This window comes from Sminthopsis crassicaudata, chromosome 3, assembly GCF_048593235.1.
Source record: "Sminthopsis crassicaudata isolate SCR6 chromosome 3, ASM4859323v1, whole genome shotgun sequence".
Lineage (NCBI taxonomy): Eukaryota > Metazoa > Chordata > Mammalia > Dasyuromorphia > Dasyuridae > Sminthopsis > Sminthopsis crassicaudata.
Window position 1 is genome coordinate 243,834,402 of NC_133619.1, and position 12,196 is coordinate 243,846,597.

Consider the following 12,196-nt stretch of genomic DNA (forward strand, 5'->3'; position numbering starts at 1 on the left):
AATACATATATATGGGACGACTGTTATCAGTGAAAGATTATCTATTAGTGACACTTTTTTGTACAGTAAAAATTCATTTTTGAAGAGACTAGTGTTTCTTTGGAACGTTCTTTGTGATTTGATTTAACAACTTATAATAGGTAGATGATTCTGTTTTCTATTTCAAAAAATACTTTCATCAACTAGCTGATGTCTAAAATCCTACAGTAAGAGATTAATTCTTTCATCCTTTGTTAAAAATATACATCTAAGAGATTGGTTACAACATCTCTAATGGAGTCTTTATTGTAAATAAATTGGTCATCCTTTTTGTAATTGGTATTAATGGATGATGTGGAGGATGGTGATCATTGGACATAGAAAGGTAGCAGAGCAAAGCATACCATGGTAGGAATAAAGGACATAGGAGATTACAGTCTTGGAATTTAGAAGTATCCAAAGAAAGAATTTGCATACTTTGTAATTTGTATAGGAAGGTATTAGGTTGAAATTTTTGGAAAAAATATGCAAATCTACTTCTGGTATGGAAACTCTGAGATGAAAGAATAGCCAAGAGACTATTTCTTTTTTTCTAATAAATTTACTTATTTTTAATACACATTACTTTATGAATCATGTTGGTAGGAAAAAAAATCAAAGCAAAAGGGAAAAACCATAGGGCAGATTTTTAAAAAATAGAAAAAAAGAAGTGAACATTTACATGTCTCCTTAGTTCTTTTTCTGGGTACAGATGGCATTTTTTTGTCCAAAGTCTATTGGAATTGCTTTGGACCAGTGAACTACTGAGAAGAACCAAGTCTTTCATAGTTGATCATCACACATTCTTGCTATTATTGTGTACAATGTATTCCTGATTTTACTTGTTTTGTTCAGCATCACTTCATGTAAATCTTTCCAAGTCTTTCTAAAATCAGCTTGTTCGTCATTTTTATAGAACAATAATATTCTATTACTTTTATATACCACAGATTGTTCAGCCATTCTCCAATTGATGGGCATCCGCTCCTTTTCTAATTCTTTGCTACAACAAAAATAATTGCTACAAACATTTTTGCACATGTGTATCCTTTTCCCTCCTTTAAGATTTCCTTGGGCTACAGACCCAGTAATGGCACTGCTGGATTAAAGGGTATGCACAGTTTTATAATCCTTTGGGCATTGTTCCGGATTGCTCTCCAGAATGATTGAATCATTTCACAACTGCACCAATGCATTACTTTTCCAGTTTTCCCACTTCCCTTCCCACATTGCTGCTATTTTCTGTTTCCCACCTTGATGTGACATCTTTCAGGAATTAGTAGTTTAACTTCTGAATTAGTTCACTTAAAATGTACCTTAACAAAATCAACAATTTCTCATTTTCTATTCCTGTCATTTTAGCCAATCTGAAAAGTGTGAGGTGGTACTTCTGAGCTGTTTTAATTTGCATTTATCTAATCAATAGTGATTTAGAGTATTTTTCATATAACTATAGGAGACTTAAATTTCATCATTTGAAGACTGCTTGTTCATATCCTTTGACCATTTATCAATTGTGAAATGACGTATATTCTTATAAATTTGACACAGTTCTTCATATATTTTAGAAATAAGACCTTTATCAGAAACACTAGCTGTAAAGATTTTTTACCAACTTTATACTTACCTTTTAATCTTGTTTCTGTTGATTTTGTTTACGCAAACCCTTTTTAATTTAATGTAATCTAAGTTGTCCATTTTGCCTTTTATAATGTTCTCTAGTTCTTCATTGGTCATAAGTTCTTCCCTTCTACAAAGACCTGAGAGGTAAATTATCCCTTGCTCTCCTAATTTATTTATGGTAGAATCCTTTATGCCCAAACTATATACCCATTTTGATCCTATTTTGTGTGAGATATACAACTATGCTGGGTTTTTGACATATTATTTTCTAGTTTCCCCAGTAATTTTTGTCAAATAGTGAATTTTTATTCCAGAAGTTGGAGTTTGGGGCTTTGTAAAATACTAGATTACTATAGGTCTTGATTATTATGCCATGTGTATCTAATCTATTTCACTGATCCATTACTCTATGTCTTAGCCAGTACCAAATAGTTTTGATGACTGCTGCTTTACAATATTTTAAGTTTGGTACTGCTAAGCCACCATCCTTTGTATTTTTTCATTAATGTTCTTGATATTCTTGACCTTCTGTTCTTCCAGATGAATTTTGTTATAATTTTTCTAGTTCTATTATAGTGTCCAGACTAGCTCTCTGGAGGATCTCAGAACCATCCCGAGTCCTTGATCTTAGGAAAGGAGTGAAGGGATGGGACTCACGTGGATGGTCAATCATGGAGTCCAGTTGTTTTAAGTTCTCTCAGCCTTAAATAATCTAGTACGATTACATCACAACAGCATACTGTACATGTGCTAGTTATATTAGGCACATGCCAACTATAGGATGCTGAGTATGTGGGGCCACATAAGCACCTTGCTATTATTATGTAGATGCCTCTTTGCTGCAAGTATTTCTGCTTCAAATAGAACACAGGTTGTCACACCCCCTGACTTTTCAGGAAGGCTGAGATGCTCCCAAGGACAGATGAGAGCCAAACCAGACATTGTCAGCAGGTTCCCAATGGGCTGAAGGGTCTTATACTTCACCCATAGTTCCCACTCTCTGTGGCCCTCTACATTCTATAAAATAATTTTTTGGCAGTTTGGTATGGCACTGAAAAAGTGGATCAATTTAGTCAGAATTGCCATTTTTATTTTATTAGCTCGGCCTATCCATGAATAATGGCTATTTTCCAATTGTTTAGATCTGACTTTATTTGTTTGATAGATGTTTTGTAATTGTATTCATATAGATCTTGGATTTGTCTTGGTGGGTAGATCCCCCCAGTATTTTATTTTGTCTACAATTATTTTAAATGTAATTTTTCTTTCTATCTCTTGCTTTGTCAGTAATATATAGAAGTGCTGATGATTTATGTGGCTTATTTTACATTCTGCAATTTTGCTAAAACTCTTGTTTCAAATAGTTTTTTGGATGATCATCTAGGATTCTCTAAGTATATCTTTGCCTCTGCAAAAAATGATAGATTTTAAAAAATTTCCTCATTGCCTATTCTAATTTCTTTAATTACTTTTTCTTTTCTTATTGCTAAAACCAGCATTTCTAGTACAATGTTGAATCATAGGAATGATAATGGGTATCCTTGTTTCACTCCTATTTTATTGGAAATGCATTCAGTTTCTCTCCATTACAAATAATGCTTGCTGTTGGTTTTAGATAGATACTGCTTATTATTTTAAGGAAAGCTCCCTTTATCCCTATGTTCTCTAGTACATTTAATATAAATTGGTACTACATATGGTTAAAAGCTTTTTCTCCATCTTTTGAGATTATCATATGATTTCTGCTGTTTTTGTTACTGATATGGTAAATTTTGGTAATACTTTTTCTGATATTGAACCAGCTTTGAATTCCTGGTATAAATACCACTTGATCAGAGTGTATTATCTTGCTGATAAGTTGTGGCTGTAATCTCTTTGCTAAAATTGTCTTTAAATTTTGTTTATCAATATTGATTAGGGACATTTGCCTGTAATTTTCTTTCTCTGTTTTGGCCCTTCCTGGTTTAGGTATCAGTGCCATATTTGAGTCTTAGAAGGAATTTAGCAGTACTCCTTCTTTACCTTTTTTCCAAATGTTTACATAATTTACAATAAATTGTTCTTTAAATGTTTGGTACAATTAACTTGTGGATCCATCTAGCCATGGAGATTTTTTCTTAGGGAGTTCATTAATGGCTTGTTCAAATTCTTTTTCTAAAATGGGACTATTTAAGTAATGTATTTCTTCTTTTGTTAATCTAGGCACTTTATATTTTTGTAAATATTCATCCATTTTGTTAGATTGTCAGACTTGCTGCAATGCAATTGAGCAAAATAGCTCCTAATTATTACATTAATTTCTTTTTTGTTGCTGGTAAGTTCACTCTTTCCATTATTGATGCTGGTGATTTAGTTTTTTATTTCTTTTTCATAATCAAATTAACCAAAAGTTTATCTATTTTGTTGGTTTTTTCATAAAACCAACTCTTAAGTTTTATTTATTAGTTCAATAGTTTTCTTAGTTTCAGTTTTATTAATATCTTCTTTGAGTTTCAGAATTTTTAATTTGGTATTTAATTGGGGGTTTTAAATTTATTTATTTTTTTTAGTTTTTTAGTTGCATGCCCAAATCATTGATTTCCTTTTTCTCTATTTTATTCATTTAGCTATTTAGAGATATAAAATTTCCCCTAAGAACTGTTTTGGTTGCAATTGGTTTTGGTATGTTATTTCATTATTGTCATTCTCTTACATAAAATTATAGATTGTTTCTGTAATTTGTTGCTTTACCTACTCCTTCTTTAGAATTAGATTATTTAATTTCCCAGTTGGATTTTAGTCTATCTTTCCCTTCCCCTTTATTGAATATAATTTTTATTTCATGGTGGTCTGAAAAGGAAGTATCTTATTATTTCTGCCTTTCTACATTTGAATATGAGGTTTTATGCTCTAATACATGGTCAATTTTTGGGAAGGTGCCATGCATTACTAAGAAAAAGGTGTATTTCTTTTTGTCCCTATTCAATTTTCTTCAGAGGTCTATCATTACTAGGTTTTCTAAAATCTTATTAACCTCCCTTCTTTCTTTCTTGTTTATTTTGTTGTTAGATTTGTCAGGTTCTGAGAGGGAAAGATTGAGATTCTCCACTAATATAGTCATGCTGTTTATTTCTTCTTGTAACTTCCTGTAAAATCTTCTCTAGAAATTTGGCTGATCTACCACTTGGTGCATACACATTTAGTATTGTAACTATTTCATTATTTATAGTATCCTTTATCAAGATGTGCTTTCCTTCCTTATCTCTTTTAATAAGATCTATTTTTTTTTCTTTTCCTTATCTGAGAATACCCCTACTTTTTTTTTTTTTTTTTTTACTTCAGCTGAAGCATAAGAAATTTTGTTCCAGCCTTTACTCTATACATATCTCTCTATGTCAAATGTGTTTCTTGTAAACAACATATTGTAGGAGTCTATTTTTTAATCTATTATGCTATTCACTTCCATTTTATGGAATATTTCATCCCATTCATATTAACTGTAATGATTACCAGCTCTGTATTTACTTCTATCCTATTTCCTCCTCTTTCTATATACTTTTGTTCTCTTTTTCCATCCTGTCCTTAGTTGTGTTTTTTTTTTAATCCAATCCACACTACTTTTTCTTCTATACTCTCTTCCCCCTTTTCTCTTACTGTTTTGTCTAGTGTTTTTGCCCTCTCTTCTGTCCTGTCCCTCCTATCTTTTTTCTTTTTTCCTTCCTACTTTTTTATAGTGTCAGATAAATTTCTAAACCCATCTGAATGATTAAGTTATTCCCTCTTAGAAACAAAACAGATGAGTTCAAGCTTCAGGCAATGCTCATTTCTCTCCCCTGTCCCCCTCGATTGTAATAAGTTTTCTGGGCCTCTTCATGTGATTTAATTGTCTCATTATACCTCTCCTTTTCTCTTTTTCAAGTAAAGACCTTTTTCTACCCCTTAATGCCTCTTTCTTTGATATGATCACATCAAAATCTATTCAGATCAACATATTCAGTCCATGCAATACTTCCCTCTGTCTGCTGCAATGATAAATACAGTTCTTAAGAGTTACAGATATCATTTTCCAATCTAAAGATACAATTTAATCTTTAAATCATATATATTTTCCCTGTTTACCTTTCCATGCTTCTCTGAATTCTATTTGCAAATTAAAATTTCTGTTTAGTTCTGTTTTTTTTTTTTCATAAGAATGATTACTTACTTCATTGAAGCTCCGTCACCTTTTCTGACAGATGATTCTGAGTCTACTTGGATAGTTAATTCTTGGTTGTAATGCTACTTCTTTTGCCTTCTGGAATATGTTTTTCCAGGGCCTTCAATCCTTTGTTGTAGAAACTGCCAGATCCTGGGTAATCCTTACTGTTGCTCCTTAATATTTGAATTTTTTTGGTCTGGTAGCTTGCAATATTTTTTTCCTTGATATTATAGTTCTGGAATTTCACAACAATGTTTCTTAGGGTTTCCCTTGTGGAATCTCTTTCCAAAGGTGATCAAAGACAAACCATGGAGTCATCAAATGCTTAACTACCTTTGGAAAAGTGGGTGCCCCTGTTAGGTAGAGATCAATCCTGATTGGTGAACAATCAAAGAGGGAGCAGACTTTCAAATGGAGAGGTGTACTGTTGCTGTTTAGTAATGAGACTCAGTTCTCTCCAGCCATCTGAAAAAAAAAAAGAATCCATCTCCACCTGGATCATTTAAATTAAACCAGGGGGGTTGAGGATTTAAAGGACATAAACCTAATGTTTTTAAGGCCTCTGAATTCACCTACATTAGATTCTCTTTATACTTTAATCAGAAATAAGGGCTCCTAGTTTGATTGAGATTGAGGAGAATATTCTTGGATGGTTAGACCAATCTCATCATTAGTCTTGTCCTTAAGGGACTGGCTGATATATGAGAGTTGGTCCCTGAATGAAGAAATAAAGGGGGGAAAATTCAATCCTAATTTAAAAATTGGTTATTAATATTAGAAAAAACAATCATTCTCTCAACTCTCTCCTGATACACATCTCTAATTATTTCATAACTTATATAGTATTAATTAGAATATTGATATATTCCAATCTGCGTGCCTTGTTCATGGTCACATAGTTAATATATTCTAGATGAAGGGCTTAAATTTCTGTATTACTGACTCAAGGGTCATCCTCTACATAATATGCCAATTATTTCTCAAACTTACAAATACGTGATAAGTAATTCTTTTTTTCTCTAAGTAATTCCCTCTTCCTCTCCTTGTTTGCATTTTCTATTTTAGTGAACAAACTTGAAGTGGTTGGAGGGAGCAGGGAATGCCCCTTCTAGGTATGGTCCTTTCAAGATAGGGTGAACAGTTAATTTTTGGTCTTTCAAGTATTTTATTTTCCCCAGTTACATGTAAAGCAATTTTTTTGCATTTATTTTTTAAATTTTGAGTCCCAAATTCTTTCTTTTCCTCCCTTCTCTCACATTGAAAAGGCCCATGTGAAATTGTGCAAAGCATTACCATAAAAATTGTGCTGCAGCAGAAAACATAGTTCTTTCCCCTACTGCCCCCCCCCCAAAAAAAAAAAAACCTTCAAGAAAAAAAAAGTTTAAAAAAAGCATGCTTCAATCTGTATTCAGATACAATCAATTCTATCTCTGGATATGGATAACATTTTTCATCATTAAGTCCTTCAGAATAGTCTTGGATCATTGTATTGCTGAGAATAGCAAAGCCATTTACAGCAAGTGATCATCCCACATTTGCTATTATTATGTACACAGTACATTTTATTTTGCTTGAGCTCATGAAGGATTTTCCAGGTTTTTCTGATAACCTTCTGCTTATCCTTTCATATAAAAAAATTAATGTTCCTTTATAATCCCGTATCACAATTTGTTCAGTCATTCCCCAATTAATGGGCATCTCTTCAGTTTCTAACTTTTTGCCCTGAGAAAAGAGCTGTTATAAATATATAAATGTGTGTGTGTGTGTGTGTGTGTGTGTGTGTGTGTGTGTGTGTACTCTTCCAATATGCCTTTAGCCAGCCTCCTGGTATTGTTGGAGCCAAAAGCATTTTTCTATTTAATATCTGGTCACCCTAGGTACCCATATTATTCACTGTAACCTTTTTTGTCCTTTTCATTGCATTGTCACATAGAAAGCCCTTTAAGAACTACAAAGGTGTATTTAAAAGTGAATCAACTATTATTCTCAATATAATTATTATTCATCTTGATTTATCTATTTTCCCAGTACTGCTCAGGTTTTTTTTGCTGATACTCTCACAATGTTAAAAGTAACAAGTGTCTAAAATTATTAAACTCTAGAATTTTACATATACATGTATGTATATATATGGAATTTATGAAAGTCCAGGTTTAGGCATCATGGTGGATAAGTTATGAATGAGCAATGATCCTTATAATTTGGTGGAATATCCAAATTCATGAGATTGTGAATCCACTAAAGTTATCAATTAATTATGAGCTTTAGCTTTCATTAACTCTGAGTTCTGCAAAACCACACTGGGACTTGGTGAGGCATACATGGCTATTTTGGTCATGACTATCTTTACTCATCTTGGGAAGGTAATAAGCATTTCTAAAGCACTTATTATGTATCCAGTGCCAATCTAAGTGCTGGGAATAGAGATGTGAGCAAAAAGAAATTCTAATTGAATTCTAATGAGGAAAAACAACAAGCAAAAGATACAAGAAGGAGGGGATGAGGGGTAGTTGTTTGGGATGGGAGTTTTAGAAAGTCTGAAGAAGAGCCAGGAATGGAAAGAATACTGGCCAACTTAGGTCATTCCAGAGAATGAATTCAACTACTTTAAAGAGATTAGATTTGTTGATTTTTTCTTGATTAATTTTTTTTTGGTTTATTCTCATAGAAATCAAGAGATTTTGCATATTCTGAAGATTTATCTTTGTATCTGCCTGCTGAAACAGCTGAATAAAAACAAATATATCTTCATCTTTGTAAAGAATAGTAAACTGTTTTACATACATGAATGAGAGGAGCAGTGATGTGGATAATTAAAAATGGCAGATAATTAAAAGCATTCATTTGACTTTCTGGCATATTTTGTCTATACCTTTATTGTATCTGATTTGAGAATGCATAATATTCTCAATTAATGAAACTATAGCAAAGAGGTATATCTCAAGAGGAACTGAAAAGCTGTAGAGTTTGCCCAATCTCTATTTTGCTTTTTAGCCTCTATTCCTTCAAATCTAGAATGGGTCGTGGTGTCTCATACTGACATGCAACACTAATCTAGGCAATGTTTCTATTTCCTTCTTTTCTTTTTCTTTTTCTCCTCCAACCATTAAAGAGTTATGAGATAAAGAAAGTAGTCACTGCTTACATGAACCCTAATGAACCCTGGAGCCTCTTTCACACTCTAAGGCAGTTTATACAACCGGAGACAGGTCTCTACATTGTGACTACAGAACTGAGTGTCTTTAAAATTTTTTTAAATAATATTTTATTTTTCCAAATATACATAAAGATAGTTTTCAATATTCATCATTATAAAAATTTTTGTTCTAAGTTTTTCTCCTCTTTCACTCTTTCCCCAAGAAAACAAGCAGTCCAATATACATTAAACATGTGCAAGTCTTCTAAACATATTTCCATATTCATCATGCTGCACAAGAAGAATCACAACAAAAGGGGAAGAACAAAAATCAAAAACAGACAGTAACAACAACAACAAATTGGGATTAAGTGATTTGCTCAGGTTCACATAGCGAGGAAGTATTAAGTGTTGGAGATCAGATTTGAACTCAGGTCCTCCTGATTTCAGTGTTGCTCCATCCACTGCTCTACCTACCTGTCGTTCCCCCCCCCCCCCCCATCTCTTCAATAAACTGGTATTTATCCTGTCAGTAAATGGTCTTGGGGCCTTTACAGTGGACAAAAGCAAATGATATCCTAATTTTTCAGGAGGAACTCTTCCAAGGAATATAGCTTTCTTTTTCTAATCCTGAATAGGCAGCCTCTAATTGATGTTAGGAAAGAAGGGCAGTTGAACTTTGGGATCAAACATGGAGCAACTATTGCTAATATTTTTACCTGATACTCAAGATATTTATTAGTAATTAAATGTACCCTAGGTCTCAATATTGATGATTTTGAATCACATGGTCAAAATGATGATGATTTTTAGAAGGATTAGGAGAGCAGGTTTCTTTTTTAACCTCTTTTGTGTCATGAACCTTTTTGGCAATCAGATGAAATCTATAGATAAATTCTGACTTAGCCATTAGCCATTGAATGGGCACTGACTCAGAAAGACTGAGGCCTGGGGCAGACTTTAATTTAAAAAGGCCAAGGTCATCCTGTTGTGCTACAGTTCCCTTTTATTGTCCATCCTCAGTTTCCCTAAATTGTTCTGCCTCAGTTTCCCTAGTTACAACCCCCCCCTTTTCTGCCCATTAGAACTAAAATAATTAGGGCTGTGGAGATCTGACATTCCAGAAGATAAGACTCCAGATGTCCAGATGTCAGATACCTAATTGGCATTGTCTATATCTTTAAGTTTCAGACTTTGGGCCCTAGTTGGATACCTCCTAAGTCCTCTCAATTTGTAAGAATTTATGATCCTATCCCCAAACTGTCAGAACCAGACTGATGGTTCCTGCCTGGAGATTCCTGCTTATCAGAGTTTGGACTCCACCACACTTTGTGTACCCAAGCTTAGAGTCATATATATATATTATTGAGAACTCACATTAGCTGCTAGATGCTTTGGACTTCAGCCCTGGAAGCAACATGTCTGTCCCCAGCACAATCTCTACCTCTCAAATAAAATATTAAAAGCTCTCTAATCTCTAGCTTGCCTCAGTTTCTCTACATTACAATCCAGTGGGTCCTAGGCCATCACCAAAAATCTTGACTTTTGTCTTGCCATTATACTTCAAGGAGAGTGAGGCTGACAATTTTCATGAACCTCTTCTCACCAAAATGTCTTTAAATGCATAAAATAAAACACAAAACATTATAAAGAAAACCAGTTTTATTTGAAATAAAGATGTGTTTTTTTTCTCATTCAAATACATTGACCCTAAATTCTTATCCACTGAATGTTTGGAAACCATAGACCTCAAGTTAATAATAATAATAATAATAATAATAATAATAATAATAATAATAATAATAATAATAAACATATAAATAGTATTGTAAGGTTTGCAAAGTACTTTACAAATATAATTTTATTGTTCTAGCAACCCCAGGTAGATAGGTGCTATCATTATCATTTCCCTTTTCATAGAAGAGGAAACTGAAGTAGAAAGAAATTAAGTGATGATCCTGAGTCAAATACAACTAATAAAGAGACTGAGACTAGATTTGAACTCAAGTCTTTTTGATGGTAGATCCAAGGCTCTATCCACTATACTACATAACTAGAAATTCTGAATCCTTCTATTTTCTTGGGTATGTGTTTATTGGAAATCTCAAGCCTCTTGAAGATAGTTGTTCTCTAGGGTACCATCTCATACCTATGTTCTGTCATATAGCTGATATGACAGAAAAGAAAAATGATAAATATTGGAGAAGATGTAGAAAAATTAGGGCTATGATTCACTGTTTGTGGAGTTGTGAACTGATCCATCTATTCTGGAGAGCATTTTGGAACTATACCCTTTGATTCAGCATACTTAAAGAGATCATAAAAATGGAAAAGAACCCACATGTACAAAAATACTTATAGCAGCTGTTGTGATGGCAAAGGATTGGAAACTGAGGGATACCTATCAACTGGAGAATAGCTGAACAAACTGTGGTATATGAATGTAATGATATATTACTGTGTTGTAAGAAAATCTTGAACAGGCAGATTTCAGAAAAACCTGGGAAGATTTAAATGAACTGATGCAAAAGGAATGAGCGGAACCAGGAAAATATTGCACAAAGTAACAGCAACATTGTGTGATGATCAACTATGAATAACTTAGCTCTTTCCAGCAATACAATGATCCACGACAATTCCAAAGGACTTGGATGAAAAATGCATCCACATCAAGAGAAAAAATTATGGAGTTGGAATGCAGATCAAAGCATAATGTTTTTATTTTATCTTCATTGTTTTTCTTTCCTTTTGGTCTGTGTCTTATTTCATAACATATCACATGGAAACATGTTTACATGATTGCACATAGATATCCTATTTGAAATTCTTATTTTGAGAGAGAGAGAGAGAAAATAGAAATCAAAACTTTTTTTTAAATGTTAAAATTATCTTTACATGTAATTGGAAAAATTAAAATATTTTTTTAAAAAGAAGACTATTGTTATAAGATCCTAAAAAATTAGTTTTCATATTTTGAAAAAATCATTTAACCTCTAAGACTCAATTTCTTCATTTAAAACAGAAGAGGGCTGGGCTAGGTAGCTCTTAAGTTATTGTCAATTCTAACATTCTGTGATTATAGACTACTAAAAATTATATTGAAACAGATTTTTCTTCTCCATGTGTAAAGTTTGCCAGAAACTCTCTTGCTAGATCTTGACTGTGTAAATATAATTGTGAAATATAACTTTATAGCATCACTTGGAGAGGCAAGTTATTTTAAAGATTTTTCTACTAGGGAA

The 12,196-nt window shown here is 32.9% G+C and overlaps 1 protein-coding gene across 1 annotated transcript in view; it reads left to right on the forward strand.

Annotated features, from left to right (window-relative positions):
• The window catches only part of OCA2 (OCA2 melanosomal transmembrane protein), a 654,184-nt gene that overhangs the window by 416,624 nt on the left and 225,364 nt on the right, over positions 1–12,196 (forward strand). The gene's annotated exons all lie outside the window — the stretch shown is intronic.